Raw genomic sequence first — 21,083 nt, 5'->3', positions numbered from 1 at the left:
GCATTATTCCAACTAGATGCTGGCAGATTTATGTGTTCCACATTTCTCTATGCCACTTACCCCTAAGATATTTCTGGGCATGGGACTTTGGATCCCAGCTCCAACTACTTCCGATCATCGTGGCGCATTGCAGCAATGTGTACACAATCTTGTGTACTCCTTACCACACTAGTCAACTGCCTGGGAGCGAAGTTGCACGATAATTTAGAGTTGTCAGCTGTACAGATTTTAGTGCATTTTAACCCACTGTGACACATCAGGTGTATAGATATAGTGCATTCAATCTCATTGTTTCACGTCATGTGTACAGATTTTAGTGCATTCTATATTATCGTGTCATGTCATGTGTACTGATTTTAATGCATTCCATTTTGTCGTGTGATGCCATGTGTACAGAGTTTAGTGCATTCCATGTTTCATGTGTGCGATGTCTAGACTATGAAGATGAGGGCATGACAGTTGATCAAGCTCTGGATCTTTTTCAATCAAGTGCCATGAGTGAATGAAAAAAACTATTGCATGAGGTGAGTTTGAGCATGCTGATGCTGCCGGAACGTAATTTATAGTCTTTATTAAATACATAATTTAATAGTATTAGTATTTTTATCAGGTTCAATTCTCTACAAATCTAATTTAATATTTGACTTAATTGGTCACAAGTTTAATTAACTTCTACCTTTTGTTTAAACAATAGTGTAATAATTGCGCACAGCCTATAGGATTGCAAAGTAGATTGTTCCATTTTTTATTTGAGCTAAGAATTTATTATTAAGGGTTTTGATTCGAATTGTTCATGAAAATGTGTGGCAGTCTATAATTACAACATAAAATCTAACGAGATCGTTAAAGTTACTCATGCCTGCAGTCCCGCAAATAGAGCCACCAGTCCACCACTAACCTCATCTGTTTTTATTTTATAAACACACACTGAAGTCTCCCAGTACAACCTAAGATGGAACACAATTGTTCATAAATATTGACTGCTTACAAGTTAACAAACTAACCCAAAGATCTCTTATTTCCTCAGAAGTATCCAACGTGTAGACAAAACGAAGCAAAGTAGGAGACTTTAGTCTTTAAGCACTTTAATAGAACATGAAATAAAATGGGTACGTGTAATCAGGTGAATTATTGGAGAATCAGAGAATAGTTTAGGGATACTTGTGTAACGCGTGTTTAGTTTGTTAGGGTTCAATGGTTGTACCATGTAAACAGAAAAATGTGTGAGTCTGCAAAATTATCTTTGAATGAAATAAAATCTGAATACTTTCTATTGGTCTACGTTTAAAAATGAAAAGTTTGAGACATATTTTATATATATTCTTGATATGATTTCCGGAAACTAATACTTGGAGATTGTTTCTTGACATAGGACTTAAACTTTCATATTTGGATCTAAGACATTTTCTTAGTGGAATCCATGAATATATTGAGACAAAGTTGCTTATGGGGATTTTGTCCTACATTGATACTGTAAAAGAAAGATATTGAGTTTATATAGTATCTTGTATTAGTGTTGTTTACAACTACTAGTAGAAGTGGAATGCTTGTGTGGCTTAGTGCTAGTGGGAACTCTTATATTTTTCTTTTGTATTATAAGTTTAATTATTTATATTGATTATTTAATTATTAATATTAAATATATTGAGTAAGGATTATTTTAATTACTCTGAATATATTTTGGAATATTAATATTAGTTAATCAGGATATAATATAGATAATAAGGAAAACCCATTTTGTTTACTTTTTCTGTTTTGTTACTGGAGATACCACATCGAGTAAAATAGAAGAAGAGCAACTTGAGATGCCTATATATTGAGAGGTATACTTGAGATAAATAATAACACAAGTCTCGATACCTACCTCACAAACATATATGAGCTGCTAAGGTTTTTTGGGCAAACTGAGGTGCGAGTCGCCGTTGATCATTGTTGGTTCTGTGGGCAGATTGATTTGTTGTTGTTTTATCTTGGAAGCGATATTGCTGCATTCCATCACAACTTAATTGGGGGGCAATAATCTCTTCAAGAACAGACAAGTCCTCTTAAAGGGTTTGGCGACTCAGCTATTGTGTTCTTCTTCTTATCAGAATTTGGAAAGCGATAAGAGATAAGTTTTCTTTACTTTCTTTGTCAATTACAGTCTCTGATTATAGTTTGTTATTGCCTTCGTGTTTTGTTTCGTTAGTTAATTATTTGGTTATTTTCCTTGTTCTTCTTATTATATATATAACTACCCATTTTTGCTGTGTAGTTAGAATTATACCCAACAATCTTGAAGAGATTATAGTTATATATATAGTTAATTATCAAGATGGTTAACGAAACTAGTGATGTTCCTAATATTGTTGAGATTGATTCTGATTCTGGTGGTACTACTACCATTGACTGGACCACGTATCGTTTTTCCCAGCCAATTGATTTATCAGGTATGCCTAATAAATTCAGTGGTGGAGCTTATTTTTCTCGTTGGCAGAAAAAGACGAAACTCTAGTTAACGGTTAAGGTTCTATGGTTAGTAGTACATTATGATCCTCCTGGGTTGGATCAAGAGAAAGCTGAATCTGTTAAGGTTTATGCTTTATGGGATAAGAAGGATGGGGTGGCTAGGGCAGCCATTTTGGCATCCTTGGAGAATACCTTGTCCGATGTTTATTCATCAGATGCCTATACTGCTAAAGTCTTATGGGATAAGCTGGACCAAACCCATAATACTGATTCTTAAGGTCTTGAGAAGTATTATGTGGCTAGGTTTCTTGATTTCAAGTTGGTGGATGGGAAATCCATGATTGAACAGTTTCATGAGTTTGAGATGTTGGTTCATGCTTTGGGTGAGTCCGATATGGTCTTGCCTGAGAAATTTCGAGTGATGTATCTGATTGAAAAGCTTCCTAAGTCTCGGGAAGAGTTTGCTCTCTCCCTGAAAAGACAGAAAGGAGAGATCATAAGGACTAACTTGATGTTGGACATCTCTGTACAGGAGCAACACAAGTCCAAACAGGGACATGTGTTGCCTGTGGAACATGGGAGCTCGAAGGTGAATGTAGTGACTGTAGGACCGAAAAGAAAGGTAGTCACTAAGAAGGCTAACACTAAACCTGACAAGAACAAGGCTAAGAAACCAAAGGTGAACAAACAATGTTGGTCTTGTGAACAGGTTGGTCATTGGAGCAAGGACTGTCCAAGTAAGAAAACTAAGAAAGCTGGAGTGGTAGCTCAAACAAATACTGTGCTTGGACTTTGAACCACGAGTGGGCCAGTAGCTAACATGGTCATTGGTGAGGTTGTTGCCTCTGGAACCGATGACGGGTATGTTACTTACAACCCTGTACTACTTTCCACTTATATGTCACATGAGTGGTTGATTGATACTGGAGCTAATGTACATATATTATCTTGTTTGTATCTTATCAATAGAGTCATGGAGTGACAGTGACGATGGGGAATGCTAGTGCTGCACAAGTGCTTGGAATAGGAAACGTGGACCTGAAGTTTGCTTCTGGGCGGATTCTATCTCTCACTAGAGTGCATCATGTTCGCTCTATTCGTAGAAATATTATAAGTGGAAGTTGTTTAGTTAAAAATGGCTTTGAACTTTCTTTGAAGTGTAATAAAGTAGTTATTACTCATACTGGTACATTCTTTGGCAAGGGTTACTTGTCTGATGGTTTGTTTTTAATAAATGTTGAACCCGTTTTGGGTGGTTTTATTAATGATAGTGTTGCACCTTCTGTTAATTGTGTAGAATCATCTGATTTGTGGCACTTAGGACTTGGTCATTTAAATTTTGGTGCTCTAAAGAATATGATGAATTTATAGTTAATTCCAAAATACGCCATTGATAAGAAATCTAAGTATCAAGTGTGTGTAACTGCTAAACAAACAAGAAAACCTTTTCATAATTTTGTTAGGGATTCAAACTTGTTAGATTTAGTGCACTCAGACATATGTGAATTTGGTGGTGTGTTGACTAAGGATCACTGTAGATATTTCATTACCTTTATAGATGATTGTAGTAGATATTGTTATGTTTATTTGCTTAAACATAAGGATGAAGCATTAGATAAATTCATTATGTATAAAAATGAAGCTGAAACACAAACTGGCAAAGTACTTAAACGTTTGAGATCTGATAGAGATGGTGAGTATACAAGTACCTTGTTTAATGAATTTTGCGCAAGCAATGGAATAATTCATGAGGTTACTCCACCATACACACTTGAGTTTAATGGGGTGGCAGAACGAAAGAACAGAACTTTTAAAGACATGATTAACAGTATGCTGATTAATTATGGGTTGCCTAAGTACATGTGGGGAGAGGCTCTGAATACGGCTTGCCATATTCTGAATAGAGTCCCTCGGTAACATATGGACAAGACACCATATGAACTATGGAAAAAGCGTAGGACAAGTTTGAATTATCTTCGTGTGTGGGGGTGCCTAGTCAAGGTGCTTGTCCCTAAACACAAGAAAAAGAAACTAGGACAAAAAACTGTTGATTGTGTCTTTCTGGGCTATCTTGAAACCACAATTGCTATGAGATTTTTAGTCTTAAAATCTGACATAGATGGTATTGTGGCGAATATGATAGTTGAGTTTCGTGATGCAATATTCTTTGAGGATGTATTCCCTATGAAGACTGGTATACCTCAAGGTACTTCTGATGATGATCCCACTCGCACATCGAGTTCCATTCCCGATCATGTGAAAAAGATGACGAATGTGGGGGCGGATCCTGGTAGTAGCTCTACTCCTAACGAAGTAGAGGAACCTAGAAGGAGTAAGCGTGCAAGGCTAGTCAAGGACTTTGGAAGTGATTACATCACTTACAATGTCAAGGACGAACCTTTAACTTTCCGTCAGGCCATGGATTCTTCGGAGTCGAGGCACTCCATTGTTTCTAACGGAACATGGGAGTTAGTCGATCTCCCTTCTGGGTGTTCTACTATAGGATGTAAGTGGATTTTCAAGAGGAAGCTAAACCCTGATGGCTCAATAGATAAGTACAGGGCTAGGCTAGTTGCTAAGGGCTTTAGGCAAAGGGAAGGCATTGATTATTTTGATACATATTCTCCAGTTGCCCGAATGATAACAATCAGAATGCTTATTACATTGGCTTATGTACATGGTCTTATCATCCATCAAATGGATGTAAAGACAGCTTTTCTTCATGGTGACCTTGAAGAAGAGATTTATATGGATCAACCTGAGGGATTTGTTTCTTCTGGTAATGAGAGGAAAGTATGTAGACTAGTCAAGTCCATCTATGGCCTTAAACAAGCACCTATAGACTGACATAAAAAATTTGATGAAACTGTTTTAGACTTCGAGCTTTTAGTTAATGAAAGTGACAAGTGTGTCTACTATAAGGTTAGAGGTACTGATTGTGTGATCGTGTGCTTGTATGTAGATGATATCTTGATGTTTGAAACCAATATTGAGATTATTAACAAGACAAAGAGTTTCTTGAAGAGACACTTTGAGATGAAGGATATGGGTGAGGCTAATGTGATTCTTGGGATCAAGTTGACTCGGTCAACTGATGGAATAACTTTGTCATAATCTCATTATATAGAGAAATCTATACTTGAGAAGTACGGTTATTCAAATTGTAGAATCGCTAGTACACCATATGATTCAAAAGTTGCCTTAGTCAAGAATAGTTCAGGAGTTCTTGTGTCTCAGTTAAGGTATTCTCAGATTATTGGGAGTTTGCAATATCTTGCTAATGTGACTAGGCCATATATTTCTTATTCTGTGTCAAAGTTGGCTAGATATACAAGTTGTCCAAACAAGACTCATTGGGAGGCACTGGATAGAGTTCTTAGATATCTGAAGGGAACTATTTCCCTTGGCTTGCATTACCGGAGATTTCCGGGGGTACTCGAGGGGTACAGTGATGCAAGTTGGATAACTAAGAAATCTGGTTCCAATGGAGTGAATGGATATGTATTTACCCTTGTGGGTGGAGCAGTGTCCTGGAAGTCTTCTAGACAGACTTTGATTACTCGACCTACTTTTGAGGTTGAGTTGTGTGCACTTGATGCCACGGGGACGGAGGCTGAATGGTTACATGGACTCATGTGAATGTTACATGTAGTAAGCAAACCGCTTCCTGCCATTTTCGTTCATTGTGATAGCCGTATAACTATCGACAAAGTCAGAAGTGTAAATTATAATGTTAAAACAAGGAGATACATCCAAGTTAGACTAAAGTCTATAAGGGGTCTTGTGTCTGATAGGATTATAGCTATAGAGTTCATAGGAACTCAGGATAATATAGCTGATCCGCTGACTAAAGGGCTTGAGCATGTTGTAGTTCTTAAGTCGAGGTTGGGGATGGGGCTGATAACTCATCATAATTCATCAACAACGGAAACCCAATACACCTGAGAGGAGATCCCTCGAAGTTTATTCAATGTGGTAATAACAAGTTGTAAGGATGAATTGGTAGTACATCTATCATATACATTTAGATACTTATGTATCTGAGTTTATCCCCTGTAAACCTTAAGAGGTACTAGAACTGCTAGTTAGCAAGAGTTATTTGAACTCTGAATGGGGTCAAGTCGTTTGACGAGATGATAACAGTACATCTCTGGAGATGCCCAGCTAAGCGAATGTAATTGTGTGGTCGTAATTAGAAGAAAGGGTTATTCCTCAAAATATTCGACGAACAGGATCGAGACATGACCATTGTTAGGAATATATGTGCATTAGTTTGATGATATGTTTAACAAAACACTTAAGTAGAAGTTTAGTGTTTGCAGCCTCAACGGATAAGACCACCTTGGCTATCCGTTGATGGTGCAGCTTTACTTAGAAATAAGTCTAGTGTTGTAGCACATTTCAGTCTCTGTATTTAAGACATAATTCTTAGAAGTTGAGAGAAAATATAAGTCATGTTGACTACTAGAAGATATGCAAATAGGAAGGCCAATTATAAATATTTCATGCCTTGTAATTTTGTATAAATGAAGTGGTATCAACGGATGTCTTAAAGACCTTCAACGGATGAGAAACAAAGCTTCAACGGATGTCTCTAAAGCTTCAACGGATAGAGCTTCAACTGCTAACACATCAACGGATAAAGCCATCAACGGATGAAGGCTTCAACGGATGTTCTGTTAAATAGCAGTTGATAAGTGGTAGTTGTAACAGCAGACAGAGGCACATGGGTTGACAGAGATAACTGAAATGTGGAAGCCTAATTTCAGGAACATCAGAAAAAGCAGCCGTTCTACTCTAGTACAAAGAGGCAATAGTCAACAAAGTACTTGAGTGATATGGAGAAGAAACAAGTGGAGAACTTATTTTATTATTTTTTTTATCTTTGTCTTCATTTGTACACTTGGTGATATATAAACCAAGTAGCAGCTAGTAATTAGATAAGAATTTTTTCCAGTGCTGTTTAGAAAAATCTTGAGAGAAAAATTATCTAGTTTGTACTAGGATGCAGCTGTGATCAACATCTTGAATCACAGATTTTCTGAAATACCATCTCTGGTGGAATAACAATCCACCAGAAAAGTTTTTAAGGTCTGTTGTGTTCTTTACATTAGTGCTTGAATATATATCTGTCTGTATTAGCTTAAAGCAATTCACACACTTGTTTATCTTGAACACAAAGCCTTTAAAACTGCTCAAAACTTGAAAAAGTTTTGAGATTTACATTCAACCCCCCTTCTGTAAATCTCATTGTTAGTCCACTAGGAATAACAATTGGTATCAGAGCAAGCTCTTGACACACAAAGAGTTTAAAGATCTTGGAAACTAACAAAGATGAGTAAGAAAGATATTGGAGTAAAAATCCCAGTTCTTGACAAAGACAGTTATCACCATTGGAATGTGAAAATGCACCTTCATCTACTCTCCCAAGATGAAGGTTATGTAAACTGCATTGAGAATGGTCCTCACATTCCCCACAAAGTAGCCACAGTTGCTACGGCCACAATTGCTGTTGGTCAATCCATTCCAAAACCTAGAGCAGAATGGACAATGGAAGACACAGAAGAAGTCCACAAGGATAAGAAGGCTATGAACATTTTGTTTAATGGTCTTGACAAGGATATGTTTGATAATGTGATAAATTGCACAACTGCCAAAGAGGTTTGGGACACAGTTCAGCTACTGTGTGAAGGTACAGAATAAGTAAAAGAAAACAAAATGCAGCTTCTCATTCAACAGTATGAGTATTTTCATTTTGAAGAAAATGAATCTTTAAATGACACATTCAATAGATTCCAAAAGCTGTTGAATGGACTGAAGTTGTATGGTAGAGTGTACCAGGTGAAGGATTCAAATCTTAAATTTTTAAGATCCTTGCCAAAGGAATGGAAACCCATGACTGTCTCCTTGAGAAACTCTCAAGATTATAAGGACTTCACTCTTGAAAGATTATATGGAATCTTGAAGACTTATGAACTAGAGCTGGAACAGGATGAGGTATTGGAGAAGGGAAGAAAGAAAGGAGGTTCAGTTGCCTTGGTAGCTGAAAATGAGAAAGAATGCAGACAAGAAACTATGAGATCTACATCAAACTCCAAAGATGGCACAAGCAAATCAGAATCAAGCAAGGGTAAGGAGCAAGTTGCTGAGAATGAAGACAACTCCAGCCAAGATGACTCTGATGGTATTGATGAGCATCTTGCATTTCTGTCCAGGAGATTTGCAAAGATGAAATTTAGGAAAAACACTAGAGCCACTAAACCTCATAAGAACATGGTGGACAAATCCAAGTTCAAGTGTTTCAATTGTGGTATAAGTGGACACTTTGCAAGTGAGTGCAGAAAGCCAACTTCTGAAAAGAAGAAATTTGACCAAGTAGATTACAAAAAGAAATATTTTGATCTGCTCAAGCAAAAGGAGAGGGCTTTCATTACTCAAGAAAAAGACTGGGCAGCAGATGGAGAAGAAGAGGATGAAGATTTGGAATATGTCAACTTGGCTCTCATGGCTGATTCTGAGGAAAATGAAGTTAGTTCATCAAGCAACCAGGTAATCACTACTGATTTAACACAGCTTACTAAAGAAGAGTGCAATGATGCTTTTAATGACATGTCTACTGAATTGTATCATTTGCGTGTGTCTCTTAAATCTCTTGCTAAAGAAAATAGTAGGATTAAAGAGAACAATCTGTTTTTAAGTAATAGAAATGCTGTGTTAGAAGATAAGTTGATTGACCTAGAGAAAACTAAGCTACATTGTATATCTGTTGAAAATGAACTAGCTGAATCTGTCAAGAAAGTAGAAATACTTTCCAATCAATTAGAGAGAGAGCAAGAGGTGATTAAAGCCTGGAAGACATCTAGGGATGTTAGTGCTCAAATTTCCAAGGTCCAAGGAATTGAATCATTTTGTGAGACTGCCTGGGATAAAAACAAAAAGAAACTGGAATTAATTGATGGGCTGTCAACGGATGTGGAATCAACGGATGATGAAAGTTATCCGTTGAAGGAAGAAAAGGAGCATCCGTTGAAGGTTCCTCAATTAAAACAGGCAGATGTTTCTAAAAGTGAAAATCTAAAGAAACTCAATAAAAAGTTTGGTTCAACTTCCAAGAACTTTGTCAAAGAAGAAGCAAGCACATCCAAAGATTTCGGTAAGGTGAATATAGGACACATGACCTTAGAACAGTTAAAGAATAGGCTCAAAGTGGTTGAGGATAAAAAGGAAACTAAAAGGAAATCTAATAGAAATGGGAAGGTAGGGGTTAACAAACATAACAATTACACACCTGATAAGTATGCTCCTAGAAAAAGCTGTGTTCATTGTAGTAGTGTTAATCATCTATCTGCTAATTGCAAATCTATTAAGAAAACTCCCATACCTGTGCCCTCTTCCATGCCTAATATGTCTGCATCACCTCTGCATGCTATGCCTGTTATGTCTTAACAGAATCCTTATGCACATTTTGCAAACATGCCATATTTTAACAATCCTTACCTTGCTGCATTTAGTATGCCTCAAATGCCATACAATATGTCAATATGGAATAACATGCTTGCACAATCCATGCCTTATCAAATTCCAAATGTGCTAAATGATTCTGTGACTAACCCTACACCTCAACCAACTACATCTAAGATCAAGGTTGACTCAAAGTTACCTAAGTCTAAAGATGCAGGAGGAATGAAGTCTGGGAGAAAGGCTAACAAGAATGGACCCAAGGAAACTTGGGTACCAAAATCAACTTGATTGATTTTATGGTGTGCAGGGAAAAAGAAGAAATCTATGGTACTTGGACAGTGGCTGTTCAAGACACATGACAGGAGATTTCTCCCTGCTCACTGAGTTTAAGGAGAGAGCTGGCCCTAGAATAACCTTTGGAGATGACAGCAAAGGGTTTACTATGGGATATGGCTTGATTTCAACAGGGAATGTCATCATTGATGAAGTTGCATTAGTTGATGGTCTCAAGCACAACTTACTGAGCATCAGTCAACTATGTGATAGAGGGAATATAATTTCCTTCAATTCAGAAGTCTGTGTTGTCACCAGTAAGAAAGACAACAAAGTGATTCTAACTGGAGTTAGAAAAGGAAATGTGTACTTAGCTGACTTCAACTCTACAGATGCAGAATCTATTACTTGTCTCTTCAGCAAAGCAAGTCCAGTTGAAAGTTGGCTATGGCACAAGAAGCTATCCTATTTGAATTTCAAGACAATGAATGATCTAGTCAAAAAGGACTTAGTCAGAGGAATTCCTCTTGTTGAATTCTCAAGAGATGGTTTGTGTGATGCTTGTCAGAAAGGCAAACAAAGGAAAGCATCATTCAAAAAGAATCTTGAAACAACAATTGATGAACCATTACAGCTGCTGCATATGGATTTGTTTGGACCAGTCAATGTATTGTCAATTGCTAGAAAAAGATATTGCTTAGTGATTGTAGATGATTTCTCAAAGTTTTCATGGGTCTATTTTCTTGGATCAAAGGATGAAGCAAGTGAAATCATTATCAATCACATCAGGCAAGTCAATAATCATCCTGACTTGAAGGTTAGGAATATCATGAGTGACAATGGAACTGAGTTCAAGAATTTGTCAATAAGGCTGTTCTGTGAAGAAAATGGAATCATGCATGAGTTCTCAGCTCCAAGAACACCTCAGCAAAATGGGGTAGTTGAAAGAAAGAACAGATCTTTGATTGAGGCTGCCAGAACAATGCTTGAAGAATCAAAGTTACCAACATATTTCTGGGCTGAAGCTGTTAATTGTGCCTGCTACACTCAGAATATTTCTTTGATCAATCAAGCTAAAGGCATGACTCCTTATCAGTTGTTCAAGAGAAGAAAACCAACTCTAAACTTTCTTCATGTCTTTGGATGTAAATGCTTTATACTGAGGAATCAATCTGACCATAAAGGGAAGTTTGATGCAAAGGCTGATGAAGGGATAATTGTTGGTTACTCAGCTGGAAAATCTTATAGGGTCTACAATCTAAGAACCAACATTGTTATGGAATCTATGCATGTTGTGTTTGATGATAAAAAGATTGATGGACTAACAGATGAGGGACACAATGAGAGACTCAAATTTGACAACATTGAGATATATTGTGATGATAGTGAAGAGGAGATTGATGGAGATGACACTTCAAAAGGGATTCAAAATATGCCCTTGGATAATGCACAAAATTCTGCACCCGTTGATAGAGGCAATGCAGTATCCGTTGAAAGACATAGTGCATCATCCGTTGAAGTACAAAATGAAGCATCCGTTGATCATAGTTCATCAACGGATAATCGATTTACATCATCAGTTGATAGAACTCTAAATTCCCTGCAAAGAACCAACAACTCAGGGGGAGTTTCAACTAATCAACACTCTGTCTCACATCATGACAATACTGAGGCCACCTCATCTAGAGCACATCTTCCACCTCAAAGGAAATGGACCAATAATCATCCCTTTGAACTGATCATTGGTGATGCATCATCTAAAGTGCAAACAAGAAAAGCTACTCAAGATGAATGTCTGTATAGTAGTTTTCTATCTCAGGAGGAACCTAAGAAAGTGGAAGAAGCTTTATTGGATCCAGATTGGATATTAGCTATGCAGGAAGAGCTGAACCAATTTGAGAGAAACAAAGTTTGGAAGCTGGTACCCAAACCAAAGAACAAGAGTCCTATTGACACAAAATGGGTATTCAGAAACAAGATGGATGAAAATGGCATTGTCATAAGGAATAAAGTCAGATTGGTTGCTAAAGGCTATTCTCAATAAGAGGGAATAGATTTTGATGAAACATATGCTCCTGTTGCAAGACTTGAAGCCATCAGAATTTTTCTAGCCTATGCAACCCATGCCAATTTCAAAGTCTATCAAATGGATGTCAAGAGTGCATTTCTAAATGGGAAATTGGAGGAAGAAGTCTATGTAAGTCAACCTCCAGGGTTTGAAGATCCAAATTTTCCAGACTATGTGTATTATCTGTTGAAAGCACTCTATGGACTGAAGCAAGCACCTAGAGCCTGGTATGAAATCCTATCAAAATTCCTTTTGGAGAATCACTTCACTAGAGGTAATGTTGATAAAACTCTCTTCTTTAGGAATGTTAATGGCTCTAGTATACTTGTTCAAATTTATGTAGATGACATAATATTTGGTTCTAAAGATAATAAACTTTGCAAAAAGTTTGCTAAGCTCATGCAAAGTAATTATGAAATGAGCCTGATGGGAGAACTAAGCTATTTTCTTGGTTTACAAGTTAAACAAGTTAGTGATGGAATTTTCATTAGTCAAACTAAATATATTCATGATCTTTTAAAGAAGTTTGACTTAATGGAATGTTCATCTGCAAAAACTCCCATGGCCACTGTCACCAAACTTGAATTAAATAAGACTGAAAGGTCTGTGGACATTACAAGTTATAGAGGCATGGTTGATTCACTTTTATATTTAACTACTAGCAGACCAGATTTAATGTTTGCTACATGTCTGTGTGCTAGATTTCAAGCTGATCCTAGGGAGTCTCACTTAATTGCTATCAAGAGGATTTTCAGATATCTCAAGGGTACACCAAATTTAGGTATTTGGTATCCTAGAGAATCTGGCTTTGATCTAATTGGTTATTCAGATGCAGACTATACAGGTTGCAAAATAGACAGGAAAAGTACAACAGGCTCCTGCCAATTCCTGGGAAACAAGCTTGTATCATGGTTTAGCAAAAAGCAAAATTCAGTCTCTACTTCTACAGCTGAGGCTGAATACATTGCTGCTGGAAGTTGCTGCTCTCAAGTGTTATGGATGAGGAATCAACTCCTTGATTATGGACTTCATGTTGACAAAATTCCTATCTTTTGTGACAACACAAGTTCCATAGCCATAATAGAGAATCCTGTGCAGCACTCAAGGACCAAGCACATTGATATCAAGTACCACTTCATCAGGGAGCATGTCATGAATGGTACAGTGGAACTACATTTTGTTCCAAGTGAACAACAAATTGCAGACATATTTACCAAGCCACTTGATGAATCAACATTCACAAGATTGGTAAGTGAGCTAGGTATGCTTAATTACTCATAAAATTTATATCCTTATTGCAATTTGAATTGAAGCCTGAAATGTATTAGTTGCTAGAACAAATTTGACTTCTTAACAAAGATTATTTCATCAACGGATATTTCCTATCCGTTGAAAGTCAAAATTGTTCTGTCAACGGATGTTCATTATCCGTTGAAAGACATATACATTTCTGGAATTTTTATCCGTCAATGGATAAAACTGAAGTACCTTTCAACGGATGATAGTTTACTTTATCCGTTGAAATGTCACATCAGTCGATTCAGGTGTTTCACAGCCGTTGATTCTATTTTCTTAACCGTTGATACTCATACATACAGCTGTATGTATTTGTTTTAAAGGTAGTTTTTAGAATACTTACAGTTTATTCTTAAACGGCTGAAACTCACTTACATATATTTATTGTTTAATCTTTAATTTATGCTTTTTAATTTGAGAAAGTATATATGCCCTTCTGATTTTTCATTTTTACTTTACGCTTTCTTGAAATTTCAAAGCTTTTACCATTTTCTCTCTGCAAATCCTTCAAGTTATTCTCTGCAACTTCTACTTACAACAATGGCACCTGTAGTAAAAATTATGTCTCAATCTGGGTTCATCTATGAGAAGAACAATTTCATAGCTTTGGTAGCAAAGAATGAAGCCCACTCAGATTATCACAAAATGATGGACTTCATCAAAAACTGTAAACTTAGCTATGCAATGCTGGAAGCCCCAACGATTTACTGTGAAGTAGTTGAGGAGATTTGGACAACTGCTGAGTTCAACTCCATAGATATGACCATCTCTTTCACTCTCAAAGGTAAAAATCACTGTGTTAACTGTGATGATTTACTAGCATATTTTAAATTGCCTGAGAACAATGCCATGACACCACACACTGATAATGATGTATCCAGCATGTTAGATTCCATAGGTTATTCTCTTAACTCTGCTAGTTTAGGGAGTATTAAAAGAAAAGGCCTTAGGAAAGAATGGAGTTTTCTTGGGGATGCCTTTATCAAGGTTTTCTCTGGGAAAATTAGTAATTTTGATGCCATAACTTCATCTCTTGTTAATATGCTCTATATGCTTGTTTCTGATAGGTATTTTAACTTTAACAATTATGTTATGCTAGAATTGGGTACTAGATTAGGTAACAAAGCTAATAGATCTAATAACATCTATTATGCTAGATTCTTTATGTTATTGGCTAACCATGTTGCTGAAGGTTTGGTCATAACCAATGAGAATAACAAACTCAAGTGCTGGGCACAAGAGAAAAGAGTTCTTGCAGATTTATTGAGAATGGATCTCAACAGCAGTGTACCATTGGTATATTTACCAATCATGGATGCACCTCAGGTAAGTGAGGTAATTATTTCTACAACTCCTACTTCTTCCAACCCCTCTATTTCTTTATCTTCTAGTGTGCCCATGGAATCTGTGACAATGCCCCAACAGATTCCTACCAAGGTCACCAAAACCAAACTTTCAAAATCAAAGACAAAGAAAACCACCTCTGTTGTTTCTCAAAAGACAATAGTTGTAACACCTACCCTTAACCCTGAGGGGAGTGAACAGGGTGTGAGTGGTGAGGGGAGGGGTGAACATCAAAGAAACCCCCAGGATAAGGAAGGAGAGATAAGTGCTTCCCAAGCTAGCCAAGCCACAGTTTCTCAAAAAGCTGTGGTGGTTGAAAAGGTCACTAGCATATCCCTAGCTGCATCCTCCCAAAAGGATGTAACTATTGAAAATAGTTCCCAACCAGGAACACAGAACAAACGAGGGAGGGACACTGAAGCCAAACACTCGCCAACAAAAGCTTTTATTAGAAGAAAGAGGGCTAGAACCCAATCTTCTACACAGGGTGCACACACTGCACAGATACATCCATCTGTATCTATGCCTTCTCAAACTCAGTTTGATGTGGCTCCAACAAATGTGGAGTCACAGCCCCATTCTCTCACAATTCACACACATCAATCACCACACACTTCATCACCATCTCTGGATGTGGATATGTTATTCCCATCAATTCCTGATTCTCCCTCTTTACAACTCAGGGAGGAGCCCCACTCAAATACAGGTGATCATCATCTTTTAGATGATTTGTTGGATCACCCGCAAATTCTTTCAGATGTAATTGAAGGATCTGTGTCACCAAAACTCAAATCAATCCACACAGATTCAACAGTTATATCACTTTCAATTTCTACTTCTTTTCCTTCTTCAACGGATATCACTCATCCGTTGACAAGTGGTTGTTCTTCAACGGATAAGCTTAACAGCAGTTATCCGTTGATACCATCAGTGTCACCTTCAACGGCTATTCCATATCCGTTGATAGTCTCTACACACTCAACTGAAACAATTCCAAGTGTAGAAGACATGATTACTGTACAATCACTTTTAGGACTGAGGGAAGGGAGTGACAATTTGAGTGAGAGGCTGGGTTGCTCCCAGGCAAAAGGAGAGATTGAGAGCTCAAATAAGCATGCTATTTCTTCCAGCATGGTAAAAGTAAGTGAGAGGAGTACCACCTTAGTAGGTGAAGGTGAGGGTGTGAGGAGTGTGAGCCAGGGGGAGCCCCTGATGCAAGAATATAGAGAAAAAGAGAGAAAGGCAGGTACAGCAGATATAAGGGTGGATCCAGCCATTGCTAGTGAGTCAATGATTGTGGATGATGCTGAAAAGGAAAGACAATTTCAGCAACATTACAAAGCTATAATTGATAACATTTCCTTGGATGCTGACACTTTTACTCATCCTGTGTCAGCCTATCAGTTGTTGGCTGCTCAGGGCAATGAGGAGGCAGAAAAGACACTACATCTAGTACATACAACAGAATCTCTTCAAAGGGATAAAGCTGCTATTAACAAGATGCCTTCTACAGCTGGTGAGTCATCTGAGGAATTTGGAGTAAATTCTGATGATAATGACTCTGTTTCTTTTGATGGAAGCATGAACTTAGGGGGAGATGAAGGCCCTAGTTCTATTCCAAATTTACCTGAATGGGCCTTGACAAAGGAGTCTACATCAGGGCAATTCAATGTCTCCTTAGTCAAACAAATCAGTACTATCCAACAGGCCATTCAGAAAACTTCACATGCTGGTACCAAGGCAATCCTTACAGCTCATCTGGACTCACTGCATCTCATGAAGTTGCAGCAAGTAAGACAGAATCTGAGTGTGGATGAACTCAAGAAGGATATTGCTGACTTGAAATCCTACAATTCTGAAAAATTGGATTCAGTCATGCCCCATGGTACAATGAAGGACTTATTGTTGAGATTGAAAAAGGATTCAAATACTGAAAAGAGGCTGGCTAAGTTAGAAGACAGAGTCCAAGTTATTGAAAATTCTGTGGCCAACATTCTTCACGACCAACAATCTCAAACAAGTCTACTTATGCAGCTGGCAAAGGCACAAGGCTTGACCCCTCTCCTTGATGATAACAACAAGGGGGAGAGAAAAGGGGAAGGGGAAGGAGAGCCATCTACAAAAATCCAGATATCTAAAGTGCTAGTTCCTGCCATCACTACTTCTCCAATTATGCAAATCAAAGGAAAGCCTGATGGAATTGACCTAATCCAGCTAGCAGCAGCTGAAATTCAAGTGAAAGAGCAAAGGAGGAGAATTGATGAAAGGGTGCAACAAGTGTTTGGCTCAACACAAAATAAATCAATATCTGTGAAACATAGCACAAAGGTTGAACCAATCATTATGGAGCACAAGCCAGAAAGGAGGAATAAGGTTGGAGAGACTTCTTTCAAGAATCTAAAACCTATGGTTCTCAAGCCCAACACTAGATCCAGCAAGGACTCCACAAAGAACCCCCTAGACTTTGCTCAGATGAAAGAAGTGGACTTTCCTCTTCCAAAGCCTGATGAAGACAAAGTTTTGGGTGCTAACATCATAAAGTACAAGGAGACCAAGGACATAGTTGAAAGAATGAAAATGGCCATTATCTTTAGAGAGGGAAAGAGTATCTGTGTGATGCAAGGGCATCCCAAATTTCTAAAGGCCAAGAGGGAAGAAACCAAAAGGTTGAAGAAAGAAGCTGAAAAACTCAAGGCTGACAAAAGAGCACAAGCAAAGCTTGAACAACAGCTAAAGTCAAGTCAAGTTGAAGGAGAGAAAGGAATTGAAGTCAGGGGTGAATACAAGATTGCAAACCTAGATGAGGTTTTTGGGAGTATATTTGGTGAGAGTATGGAGGAAAGAGAGGAATGGCAGAAGGGAAACAGAAGAAAGGCCAAGGCACATAGAAGGAGTGAAGATAACACTGAAGAAACTAAATCAATATCTAAACCACTACCTTCCATACCTGAACCTTGTGTTGCTGATCCCACTATAAACATCCATGGTGAACTAATCATCCCAAAAGAGGAACCTATTGATTGGGACACCATCAAATTGCCTACCTTTTTAACCACTCTTCCACTACCAAAGAAACAGAAAAGAAAATCCAAATCTACACCTCCCCTAACCTCTAAGAAATTCACTCAAAAACAAAAACCTAAGCCTAAGCCACCCATTTCTAAAGATGATTATGTTCACATCTGTGACATAAAAGAAATTTCAGACATTGAACTCTATTTGGATGAGCTGGAGGATGTAAGGGGAATAGCTGCCTACAGACAGCTACCAGAGAGATTGGTGTTCAGATACAAAGGAGCTGGGGAAAGAACATGGCCTCTCTACAGGATTCTGAATGAAGGCTACTCTACCTTGATCAGAGTCTTTTCAGCCATACAAAAGGATTCTGGCTTTACCAGGACTGCCAAGACTGAAATTCTCAACAAGATTGCCAACATAAGGAAAACTTGGAGGGAGCCCAATGCTTTGCCCAGAACTTTACTTATTCAAGAAAGGGGAATTACAATCCACAAATCACCTCATTGGTTGATGGAATTTAGAGATGATAAAGGAGTCAGAAGATTTTTCAGACTTGAAGACCAACTCAAGATTGCCAGCAATGAAACTCTCAAGGAAATGCAATCTAAGTTGGATATCAGTGATGAAGATGAAGCTGAATTCTACAGACAACTCCAACTCCAAATTGAGGAAAATGACAAAGGGCTAGGAAAGAAAACAAGGGAACAAAGAAGAAAAAGATGATTTGCTCAGACTAAAGGAGCACCCTTGGAAATTCTGTAAATCTTCAATTACCTCCTAGTACATACACTTTTGCAGCACTTTTAAATTTCTACTTAGTTTCAATTCATATATTTGTTAAGTGTTTTGTTATCATCAAGTTAACCCTGAATTTATGTCTACAATTCTTATAGACATAAATAGGGGGAGATTGTAAGGAATATATGTGCATTAGTTTGATGATATGTTTAACAAAACACTTAAGTAGAAGTTTAGTGTTTGCAGCCTCAACGGATAAGACCACCTTGGCTATCCGTTGATGGTACAGCTTTACTTAGAAATAAGTCTAGTGTTGTAGCACATTTCAGTCTCTGTATTTAAGACATAATTCTTAGAAGTTGAGAGAAAATATAAGTCATGTTGACTACTAGAAGATATGCAAATAGGAAGGCCAATTGTAAATATTTCATGCCTTGTAATTTTGTATAAATGAAGTGGTATCAACGGATGTCTTAAAGACCTTCAACGGATGAGAAACAAAGCTTCAACGGATGTCTCTAAAGCTTCAACGGATAGAGCTTCAACTGCTAACACATCAACGGATAAAGCCATCAACGGATGAAGGCTTCAACGGATGTTCTGTTAAATAGCAGTTGATAAGTGGTAGTTGTAACAGTAGACAGAGGCACATGGGTTGATAGAGATAACTGAAATGTGGAAGCCTAATTTCAGAAACATCAGAAAAAGCAGCCGTTCTACTCTAGTACAAAGAGGCAATAGTCAACAAAGTACTTGAGTGATATGGAGAAGAAACAAGTGGAGAACTTATTTTATTATTTTTTTATCTTTATCTTCACTTGTACACTTGGTGATATATAAACCAAGTAGCAGCTAGTAATTAGATAAGAATTTTTTCCAGTGCTGTTTAGAAAAATCTTGAGAGAAAAATTATCTAGTTTGTACTAGGATGCAGCTGTGATCAACATCTTGAATCACAGATTTTCTGAAATACCATCTCTGGTGGAACAACAATCCACCAGAAAAGTTTTTAAGGTCTGTTGTGTTCTTTACATTAGTGCTTGAATATATATCTGTCTGTATTAGCTTAAAGCAATTCACACACTTGTTTACCTTGAACACAAAGCCTTTAAAACTGCTCAAAACTTGAAAAAGTTTTGAGATTTACATTCAACCCCCCTTCTGTAAATCTCATTGTTAGTCCACTAGGAATAACAACCATTAACGTCTCAAAGCCGTAGATTGGCACCATAGCCTTTGACTTGTCGTCATCTATGGAGTGTGGTTACACCCAACGGATAAAGATTCAAGCTGAAACATTCCATCTGCATCCGGTAGCCATCAAAGTAGAGGACTTAGGAGGGTTCAAACCTGGGAGGGTACCGACTCTGAAAAGCAAGTCATGATAAAATCTGGTATACAATTTAATTATGGATTTGTGGGGGGATTGTTAGAAAATGGAAAGTTTGAGGCATATTTTATATATGTTCTTGATATGATTTCCGGAAACTAACACTTGGAGATTGTTCCTTGACATGAGGACTTAAACTTTCATATTTGGATCTAAGACATTTTCTTAGTGGAATCCATGAATATATTGAGACAAAGTTGCTTGTTTGAAATGAGATATGGGGATTTTGTCCCACATTGATATTGTAAAAGAAAGATATTGAGTTTATATAGCATCTTGTGTTAGTGTTGTTTACAACTACTAGCATAAATGGAATGCTTGTGCGGCCTAGTGCTAGTGAGAACTCTTATATTTTTCTTTTGTATTATAAGTTTAATTATTTATATTGATTATTTAATTATTAATATTAAATATATCGAGTAAGGATTATTTTAATCATACTCTGAATATATTTTGGAATATTAATATTAATTAATCAGGATATAATATAAATAATAAGGAAAACCCATTTTGTTTACTTTTTCTGTTTTGTTACTGGAGATACCACATCGAGTAAAATAGAATAAGAGCAACTTGAGATGCCTATATATTGAGAGGTATACTTGGGATAAATAATAACACAAATCTCGGTGCCTACCTCGCAAATATATATGAGTTGCTAAGGTTTTTTGGGCAAAATGAGGTGCGAGACGCCGTTGATCATTGTTGGTTTTATGGTCAGATTGATTTGTTGTTTTATCCTGGAAGAGATATTGCAGCATTCCATCACAGCTTAAGTGGGGGGGCAATAATCTCTTCAAGAACAGACAAGTCCTCTTGAAGGGTTTGGCGACTCAGCTGTTGTGTTCTTCTTCTTATCAGAATTTGGAAAGTGATAAGAGATATGTTTTCTTTACTTTTTTTGTCAATTACAGTCTCTGATTATAGTTAGTTATTGCCTTCGTGTTTTGTTTCATTAGTTGGTTATTTGGTTATTTTCCTTGTTCTTATTATTATATATATAACTGCCTATTGTTACTGTGTAGTTAGAATTATACCCAACCGTCT

Source organism: Apium graveolens, chromosome 9 (assembly GCF_009905375.1).
Source record: "Apium graveolens cultivar Ventura chromosome 9, ASM990537v1, whole genome shotgun sequence".
NCBI classification, from domain to species: Eukaryota; Viridiplantae; Streptophyta; class Magnoliopsida; order Apiales; family Apiaceae; genus Apium; species Apium graveolens.
Note: the sequence above shows the minus strand (reverse complement) of the source record.